At 38.8% G+C, this 10,687-nt stretch overlaps 1 pseudogene; it reads left to right on the top strand.

Moving 5' to 3' along the window:
* The first annotated feature begins 3,206 nt into the window (after nucleotides 1–3,206).
* Nucleotides 3,207–10,668, top strand: LOC146881607 (uncharacterized; annotated as a pseudogene).
* Nucleotides 10,669–10,687: the final 19 nt, after the last annotated feature.

Here is a 10,687-nt window from a genome sequence, read left to right as displayed (position 1 = left end):
ATAAAGAAGATGCTTTAAGAGATGAAAATATTATGGATTTATCTATTCAAAATTCTAATACTATAGTTTGATAAGTCATAATAATGATTTGATGTTAGATAGTAATTTTTATTTTTGTGATTTTGGTTTGTATTTGTAGTTTAATATATTTAATTTTTGCCCTCATTTAATATTTAAATTTGGGGATTTAATTGAATTTTCTGTGCTTAAAGATTGATTTAATTAGGATTTGTGATTATTGGATTTATTGAGTAAGTTTGGTAAAAGTGGCGTAAAAATTGATTTTAGTTGCATAAAGTATTATTGGATATTTTAACGTTTGTTAATGCAGCTGGAATTTATTTTTGGTCAATTAATAATGTGATTTTGAAATATTCAAAGTTACAAAATAAGTCCAAAATCAAGAAATTCTGAAAAAGAATAAATCAGGAGCTAAATGCACCCCCAGATTTTATTTGCACACCCCTTTTAAAGTGGACCACAAAAACCTGTTCTGCACCCCCAGTTTTCACTAAGTTGCACCCCTCCTACCACTTAAACTCCACTCAACCAGATCATGCCACGTGGCAATCCCCACCTCTTAAAATTAGCCAACCAGAACAAGCCACGTGTCATAATCCTACCCTCACCAAATTAACCAATGGAAGGCTGCCACGTCATCATCTTCATCTCACTCATGAAACCCTAACCCTAATTTTCTTTTCTCCTTCCACCACCATGGCAGCCGCCGCCGCACCTCCACACCATTGCCGGCGACGCACCAACAACCACGGCAGCAACCATCTTCAACCTCCATCTCCAACGCACCTGTCCTCGCCGGAACTGCACCTGCAACGCGCGCGCCACCACCATCTCCACACAAGAACTGCAGCGCGCGCACCGTTTCCGACAACCATCGCAGCTCCGCGCGCCTCCATCTTCTCCCGCAGACACCGCCGCGCCACCACGCCGGAAAACACTGCAGAACCACCGCGATGCAGCACCTCCATTTTCTCTCCATCATCTTCTTCGTCGTCACGGCAGCGCAGTTCCGTCACCACTGCACCAGCCTCGAAGCCACCTTCGGATTCACGACCACCGCGCATCTTCTTCCTTCACGCATTGCAGCGCCGTCCACGCCACCATGAACGAGAACGAACCATGGCAGCCACCATTTTCGCACCAGTAGCGTCCACAAACCTTCACCGCCACGCCTTCGTCGCCGGAGAAGGAGGAGCAGCCGCGCCGTCATCCACAAGCCTCCATGAAACCCTAAACGCAGCAAACCCTAGTCTGCGCCACGTGTCAGCATCTGATAGGACAGTCAAACTGGTCAACTGATCAACTCTGGTCAACTGGTCAAAGTCAGCAGTCAACTCTGGTCAAAACTGCAAATATGGTTAAATAAGAGGGGCAGAATTGGAAATTGGACAGGAATTAAGTTGCTAATTAATTAAATAAAAATAAATGATTTTAGCAACTGACAGATAAAGCCCAAAGTCCAGTGGAAGCCTATATAAAGAGACTTAAGGGAGCAGAAAGGGGGACTGAAAATTTTACAGCTGACAGCTTAGACACTTAGAACTCTCTGGTTTTGGCAGATACCATCTCCACCACATATCTCATTCTTTCTTTTATTTTCTTTTTATCATATCATCATGTATTCCATCAAAGCCATGGAGGGCTAAGCTTTTAGGGTTGATTCCACTGTAATTTCTTAAATGGATTCTGAGGTTAGATGAATTTATATGTTTTGTTATTTTGATTATTGTTGTGGTTTTTGCTTATCTATGTCCTTTGCTTCTTAATCGAATAGAAAATAATGATTTTAAATCTACATACATGCTAATCATATGAGTTAAAAGGTTTTTAAATTAAATTGAGACTTTACTTTGATTTTGTTTAGAAACTTTCATTTGATTAAATAAGTTTTTGCCAATAATTGAGACTTTAATTTGATTAGAGGTAATTACTTTAACTAAAATTAGTCAAGACTTTACTTTGATTAATTAAGTTTTCTATTTGGTAAAGAAACAAAGGAATAGACATGATTAGGCATAGTAAAATTAATTGAGACTGTACTTTGATTAAATTTACTATGGACAATCTAACAATTCTCACTTTTAATTGAGACTGTACTTTGATTTAAAGTGAGGATGCCAACAAATGAATTGAGTCTTTACATTGATTTATTTGTAAATCAACAACAATAATTAATTTAACAATAATCTCTAGATAACCAATGAAGAATCTGATTTAGAAAAAGCAGTGGAATTGACCTATTTACTATTATTGTGTTTACAATCTTCCGTGTCATTTTCTTTGCATATCAAAACCCCCCTATTTTTATAGTTGCTAGTTTTAATTGCATTTTTGAGAATCAAATATTTGAGATCAATTCCGTATTCGTTGTGAGACGACTCAGGGTTATCTTAACCCTAACTATTTTCTTCACTACAAACTGGCAATACTGAAGTTGCTAAAGTAGTGGTAATTTGATCGCCTAACGACAGCGATATCAAATTTGGCGCCGTTGCCGGGGAATACGGTTAGTATTTCTTTTATTTTGATTCTGTTTTTATTTATTTTATTTATTTTATTTTATTTTATTTCTTTTTTTTTTATTATTATTTTTTTATTTTTTATTTATTTTACGCATATACGTTTGATATAGTTTGTTATTTTGTAGTATCTAGTTTTCTGTTAATATATTCCAAGCAAATTTCTATTTTTGTTTTGATTAAGAATTTCTTTTAAGAAATTTTTGAGACTAGTTTGGAAAACTCTGTCTAGGAAAGACTTGGTATTTAAGTTGTCCATTGTGACGCACCTCTCTTTCCTGGGAGTAGACCCAACGACATCTTAACTCATTTCTTTCTTGAAATCTTTCCCCAAAACAAGAATAGGAAGAAAAAAAAACACACAGGGAAACACTTTCAGGTGGACTTGCATAGTGCATGACTCGGGCCAATCCGGGTCAATTTTATCAACTTGATTCAGAACTTGAAAGGAACTTGCGTAAATCATGTAGGAGACTTGATCTCAGGTGTTCTACTGAAGGAGCACCATCATCATCTGAACCTACCACTGAAAGTGTACCACTAGAATCACCTCTGGTGATTAACATATCTTCTGATCCATCACCTGAACCAGAAATTCAAGAAGATAGAATGGAAGAAAGAACAATAAGAGAGTTGGCTTCACCGGATGCAGCAATTACACAAAACATGTGCATCCAATATCCAGATGAAGAATGTGAGCTTAAGTCTGGGTTAATCCATCTTTTACCCAAATTCCATGGATTAGCAGGAGAAGACCCGTACCATCATCTGAAGGAATTTCATGTTGTTTGTTCATCCATGAGACCTACAACAGTGACAGAGGAACATATCAAGCTTAAGGCTTTTCCATTCTCATTGCAAGATGCCGCTAAGAATTGGTTATATTGCCTTCCGCCAGGATCCATCAATACCTGGGAGACTCTGAAAAGATTATTTCTGGAAAAGTTTTTTCCAGCATCTAGAGTTGCTGCTATTCGCAAAGATATTTATGGGATAAGGCAACAAGAAAGAGAAAGTCTTCACGAGTATTGGGAAAGATTCAAAAAGTTGTGTGCTTCCTGTCCTCATCACCAAATAAACGAGCATCTCCTCATTCAGTACTTTTATGAGGGATTGAGTATCATGGATAGACAAATGATAGATGCTGCAAGTGGAGGGTCATTGGTGGACAAAACGCCAACAAATGCAAGACAATTGATTGAAACTATGGCGTCGAACCATCAACAATTTTCCACAAGGAGTAATTCTATAACTCTATTGAAGGGAACCCATGGAGTAGAAGCTTCATATGTTGCAGTTCACAAGAAATTAGAAGGGAAGTTGGATGACTTAGCAGCCATGGTAAGGACCTTGACAGACTTACATAAAAAGCCTATCCCTTCTACTTTATGTGGAATTTGTGCTTCTACTAATCATCCTACAGAGGCTTGTTCTATGTTAAAAGAGACAGGGACGTTAGACAATGAACAACCTCAGGCATATGCTGCAAACATCTATGGCAATAATAGACCACCTCGGCAGCAATACAACCATGATTTGTCCTCCAACAAGTACAACCCAGATTGGAAGGAATATCCCAGCCAAAAATGGGGAAATCAACAGCCTCAACACCAACAAGTCTATGTTCCACCTCAACAGAGGCAACAACCACAACCAGCGGCAACCTCTGGTGATTCAAACATGGAGGCAATGATGAAAATGAGGGCTGACATGATGAAGGGACAAATCAATGAGTTGAAACAGACGATGGAAGCAACCAATCAAAATTTGCAAAATCAGATTGGACAAATGGCAAACGAGTTAAATCAGATGAAGTCTCAACAAGGCTCAAGCAATTTGCCTGCACAAACTGTAATCAACCCGAGAAATGTAAGTGCTATTACTTTAAGATCGGGTAAGCAAATACAAGGTCTTAGGGATGCCCAAGAAGATGAAGATAAGGACAATGAAGTTGTACCTAATGATGAAAGAGGAAGATCAGATGAAGCAACACAAGCAACATCTGAAATGCCTGCACCCAGTGATAACTCCAGGTTGGTATCCCCTAATACTTCCTCTGAAAATCCTTCTCCTTATTCTCCTCCTCCTCCCTATCCAAACCGTTTGAAACCAAAAACTAAAAAGATGGAGGAGTTAGACAAAGAAATCCTGAATACTTTCAAGAAAGTGGAGATAAACATTCCTTTGTTGGATGCTGTGAGACAAATTCCTAAATACGCCAAGTTTCTCAAAGAATTATGTACACATAAAAGGCGTATTATGGACAAAGAGGTAGTGAACATGGGAAGAAATGTCTCTAGCTTAATTAAGAAGCCTGCAGTCAGAATGCCGCAAAAGTGTAAGGATCCAGGTATGTTTTCTGTTCCCTGCATTATAGGAAGTACTAAGTTTGACAATGCTATGTTAGATTTAGGAGCTTCTATTAATTAATGCCTTTATCTGTTTTTACTTCACTTCATCTTGGACCTCTTAAGTCTACTGGTGTGGTCATTCAATTGGCCAACCGTAGCACAGTTAACCCTGCAGGTGTGCTAGAAGATGTGCTTGTCCGTGTGGACAAGTTAATTTTTCCTGCAGATTTCTATATCTTGGACATGAAGGATGATGAAGGAATGAGTTCAACCACAATTATCTTGGGAAGACCATTCATGATGACAGCACGCACCAAGATAGACGTGCATGCAGGATCCTTGACTATGGAGATAGGAGATGAGAAGGTGCAGTTCAACGTGCTAGAAGCCATGAAGCACCCAATTGAAGACCATTCTTTGTTTTGTATTGATTTATTGAGTAATGTAGTGAACAATTATGCTTTTGGACTTTTGGACGTTTTATCTGGTTTTTCTTCTTCTTTAGATTTTTCTTTTTCGAATGTTTCGGGCTCAATTTTAGACGAAAGAAAAAATTTTAAAACAGGTGATTTTGAGGACGCGGTGTCACTATTTGATACCTCTGTGGCGTCCAAGTGTGATGCTGAGGTGGCTGAAATTACCTTAGGCAGTAAAATGTTGCCATCTGTGGAACAGCCACCCATTTTGGAGTTGAAACCTTTACCATCTCATTTGAAATATGTTTATCTTGAGAGGGATGGGAAACTCCCTGTTATTATATCTGCCTTGCTTACTGACGAGCAGGAACAAAAGCTATTGCAGGTTATCAAAGATCACAAGCGAGCAATAGGCTGGACTTTGGCAGATATTCCTGGTATTAGTCCTTCTTTCTGCATGCACAGAATACTCTTAGAGGAGGATGCTAAGCCAGTGAGGCAACCTCAGAGGAGACTGAATCCTCAGCTGATGGAGGTTGTGAAGAAAGAAGTCACCAAGTTGCTACAAGCAGGTATTATATATCCTATTTCTGACAGCACTTGGGTGAGTCCTGTACATGTGGTCCCCAAGAAATCTGGGATCACCGTGGTCAAGAATGAGAAGAACGAGTTGATTCCTACTCGTATTCAGAATAGCTGGAGGGTCTGTATTGATTATAGAAGACTAAACCAGGCCACCAGGAAGGACCACTTTCCTTTACCATTCATGGACCAGATGTTAGATCGATTGGCAGGTAAGTCTCATTACTGTTTTCTTGATGGATTCTCTGGGTATTTTCAGATTTGTATTGCCCTAGAGGATCAACATAAGACTACTTTTACTTGTCCATTCGGTACATATGCTTATAGGAAAATGCCATTTGGCCTTTGCAATGCTCCTGGAACATTTCAGCGATGTATGATGAGTATTTTTACAGATTTGTTGGAGCATTGTATTGAGGTTTTTATGGATGATTTTAGTGTATATGGTTCATCTTTTGATCATTGCTTGTCTAATCTTGCTAGAGTCTTGGAGAGATGTGAAGAAACTAACCTTGTTTTAAATTTTGAAAAATGTCATTTTATGGTGGAACAAGGTATAGTTTTAGGTCACGTTGTTTCCAAGAATGGTATATCTGTAGATCCTGCTAAAGTTGATATTATTTCACAATTGCCTTACCCCTCTTCTGTGAAAGAGGTTCGATCTTTTCTTGGACATGCAGGATTTTACAGGAGGTTTATCAAGGACTTCAGCAAGATAGCCAACCCTCTCTCCAAATTGTTGCAAAAGGATGTAGTATTTGACTTTGGAGAGAGGTGCAAAGATGCGTTTGATACATTGAAAAAGGCGCTTACCACCACTCCTATCATCCAGCCACCTGACTGGACATTACCGTTCGAGTTGATGTGTGATGCATCAAACTTTGCAGTAGGAGCGGTGGTTGCACAAAAAGATGGGAAGCTATCACATGTGATATATTATGCTTCCAGAACATTGGACATAGCGCAAGCTAACTACACCACGACTGAGAAGGAATTATTGGCTGTTGTGTTTGCCTTGGACAAATTCAGACCGTATATACTTGGTTCCAAGGTAATTATTTATACTGATCATGCAGCATTAAAATTCCTTCTGAAGAAAGCAGATTCGAAACCAAGGTTGATCAGATGGATGCTACTGCTCCAAGAGTTTGACATTGAGATTCTAGACAGAAGTGGAGCACATAACTTAGTAGCTGATCATCTTAGCAGGATTGAAAATGGAGAGGATAACATTCCTATTAAGGATGACTTTCCTGATGAAGTCCTCCTAGCATTGACTGCTGTGAAAGGTATGTTTCCTGAACCTTGGTTTGCTGATATTGTTAACTATTTGGTTGTTTCTGCTATTCCTCCTTCCTTCTCCAAATATGAAAGAATCAAGCTAAAAAGTGAGGCAAAGTACTACATCTGGGAAGACCCAATCTTATGGCGCATTGGTAGTGACCAAGTCATAAGGAGGTGTGTTCCAGATATCGAGATACCTCATGTGCTTGAGTTCTGTCATTCGTCTCCTTTTGGCAGACATTATGGCACACAAAGAACAGGTAGGAAGGTGTTGGATTGTGGATTATATTGGCCTACTATTTTTAAAGATGCACAAAGGGTATATGAAAATTGTGAGCAGTGCCAAAGGGCAGCCAGATCCATTACAAGAAGGGATGAAATGCCTCAACAACCAATGCTATATTGTGAGGTATTTGATATTTGGGGTATTGATTTTATGGGTCCTTTTCCTCCTTCTTTTGGGTTTTCTTATATTTTGCTTGCTGTAGACTATGTCTCCAAATGGGTGGAAGCCATAGCTACAAGGACTAATGATTCTCGAGTTGTTATGAGTTTTGTCAGGTCTAATATTTTCTGCAGATTTGGGATACCACGAGCCATCATCAGTGACCAGGGGACTCATTTCTGTAATAGGCTACTTGAGAACATGTTGAAGAAGTATGGGGTGACACATCGCATTGCTACACCATATCACCCCCAAACCAATGGACAAGCAGAGATCTCTAACAAAGAGATTAAAAAGATACTAGAGAAAGTAGTGAAGCCTAGTCGAAAGGATTGGGCCACAAGATTGGATGAAGCACTTTGGGCACACAGGACAGCCTACAAAACACCTATAGGTATGTCACCTTTCAGGGTGGTTTTTGGAAAGGCTTGTCATCTACCTGTGGAGATTGAACATCGGGCCTATTGGGTCGTGAAAGCATGCAACTTGGATTTGGAAGAAGCAGGAAATGAGCGAAAGCTTCAGTTGCAAGAACTAGAGGAGATTAGGCTAGCAGCCTATGAAAATTCAAAGTTCTACAAAGAGAAAACCAAGAAGTTCCATGACCAAAAGCTTGTGGCTAGAAAGGATTTCAAGGTAGGCCAGAAGGTGTTACTATACAAATCCAAGCTTGGTCACATGAGTGGTAAGTTGCGTTCTACTTGGGAAGGACCATACATTGTTACAGAAGTCTTCCCTTATGGAGCAGTGGAGATCAAGGAAGAATCCTCAGCAAGAACTTTTAAAGTTAATGGGCATCGTCTTCGGATATTCAATGAAAATCAAGATATGCTGAACAAGACGATGGATGGGATGAACTTGACGTCTCCCTCATACCTTCCACCTTGAGGAGGTAAGTACACTTCATACTTTTTCTTTGCATTTTATACATATTGAATACATTGAGGACAATGCATGGATAAAGTGTGGGGGTGTGGGGAGATTTTCCCCTTTTCTGTTTTTGTTTTCTATTTGTTTTGTTTTTCCTTTTCTAATTTGGTTTTTGTTTGTTTTCATTTAAAAAAAAAGTTTCTGCTTTCAATAAAACATATTGACATTGGATTTTTGGATTTGATTTACTAATTGGAACGATCATAATTCTGGGAAAATAAAAGTCATGTGCTATGAGTGGATTGTTTTCTGTGATTTACTTGATTGAGTTGATTTGAGAGTTTCTGGAATAAATCTTTTGTGAAAGAGTTTTTGACCTTGTGAGTTTTGAGCTTTATTGTAAGGATGAACTACCATGTGTCATTCCTATTTTTCTTGTGTGATTTGCTCATGTCTTGTTGGTACTCAAATGTTTAGCTTGATTCTGTTGTTTTGCATCTTAGGTGAACATGCATGATTTGATATGACTGAGGCATTTCTTGTTTTTAGCTACTTGGCCAAATAAGCTAACCATGACATTGATCCATTGGTAGCCCCTTGAGCTTAAACCTCTTTTTCTTGTTTTGAGCATATTGCTAAAACCTTAAAAAGAAAAAGACCATGTTTTTCCTTACCTTAGGGAGAAAGAAGGAGCTAGTGGATTATGTTGAGATTGGTTGAGGAATAAAGTGTGGGGGTGAGTATTTCCCCCACAAAGTTGTAAAAATGGCAAAAAGGAAAATAATTGTTGATGACAGAGTGTTGAAATGAAAAATGATTGCTGTCTGAAAAAGAGCAACAAAGGATAAAAGAGAAAAAAAAGAAGAAGAAGTAAAGATTGTTTTTGAAACTGTGCTCCATAACTCTTTCTTCCTTACTATTTCAAAAACACACAAATCCTAAAGTTTTTCCTACCTTTGCCTTGGCCTCATTATAACCTGTGAAAAGTCCTCATGATTTTTGAATGCATGTTTTCTGAACGTTGTGAATATTAGAGTCTTGCTAAGCATCGAGAGTATTTACTTGCATGGGTATTTTGAGTGAAAACACAAGCCAAAACACTTGAGCGAATCTTGGTGAGAAAATATACATTTGACTTGAGTGTTTCTCTTTCATAGTTGATTATCTTGTAAACTCAAAAGATTAACTCATGTGTGAAAAACAGAATTTCATCCATTTGTTTGTGCATGACAACATGATTTCTAGAAGATTGATCTTTTCCATTGGTATTCATTTCTTTAATCCACTGAAAATATGGAATAAAAGACCTCAGAAAAAAGTTTTGAAATTGTTCAATTTTGCCCAGGAGTGCAAAAGGATAAGTGTGGGTGTGTGATGAGTTCAAATTTTTGCCCTCATTTAATATTTAAATTTGGGGATTTAATTGAATTTTCTGTGCTTAAAGATTGATTTAATTAGGATTTGTGATTATTGGATTTATTGAGTAAGTTTGGTAAAAGTGGCGTAAAAATTGATTTTAGTTGCATAAAATATTATTGGATATTTTAACGTTTGTTAATGCAGCTGGAATTTATTTTTGGTCAATTAATAATGTGATTTTGAAATATTCAAAGTTACAAAATAAGTCCAAAATCAAGAAATTCTGAAAAAGAATAAATCAGTAGCTAAATGCACCCCCAGATTTTATTTGCACACCCCTTTTAAAGTGGACCACAAAAACCTGTTCTGCACCCCCAGTTTTCACTAAGTTGCACCCCTCCTACCACTTAAACTCCACTCAACCAGATCATGCCACGTGGCAATCCCCACCTCTTAAAATTAGCCAACCAGAACAAGCCACGTGTCATAATCCTACCCTCACCAAATTAACCAATGGAAGGCTGCCACGTCATCATCTTCATCTCACTCATGAAACCCTAACCCTAATTTTCTTTTCTCCTTCCACCACCATGGCAGCCGCCGCCGCACCTCCACACCATTGCCGGCGACGCACCAACAACCACGGCAGCAACCATCTTCAACCTCCATCTCCAACCGTCCACGCCACCATGAACGAGAACGAACCATGGCAGCCACCATTTTCGCACCAGCAGCGTCCACAAACCTTCACCACCACGCCTTCGTCGTCGGAGAAGGAGGAGCAGCCGCGCCGTCATCCACAAGCCTCCATGAAACCCTAAACGCAGCAAACCCTAGTCT

This window comes from Vigna unguiculata, chromosome 11 (assembly GCF_037176805.1).
Source record: "Vigna unguiculata cultivar grain cowpea cultivar isolate G323 ecotype 2 chromosome 11, ASM3717680v1, whole genome shotgun sequence".
NCBI classification, from domain to species: Eukaryota; Viridiplantae; Streptophyta; class Magnoliopsida; order Fabales; family Fabaceae; genus Vigna; species Vigna unguiculata.
The sequence above is the reverse complement of the archived record's forward strand: the minus strand, read 5'-3'. Positions and strand labels throughout refer to the sequence as shown.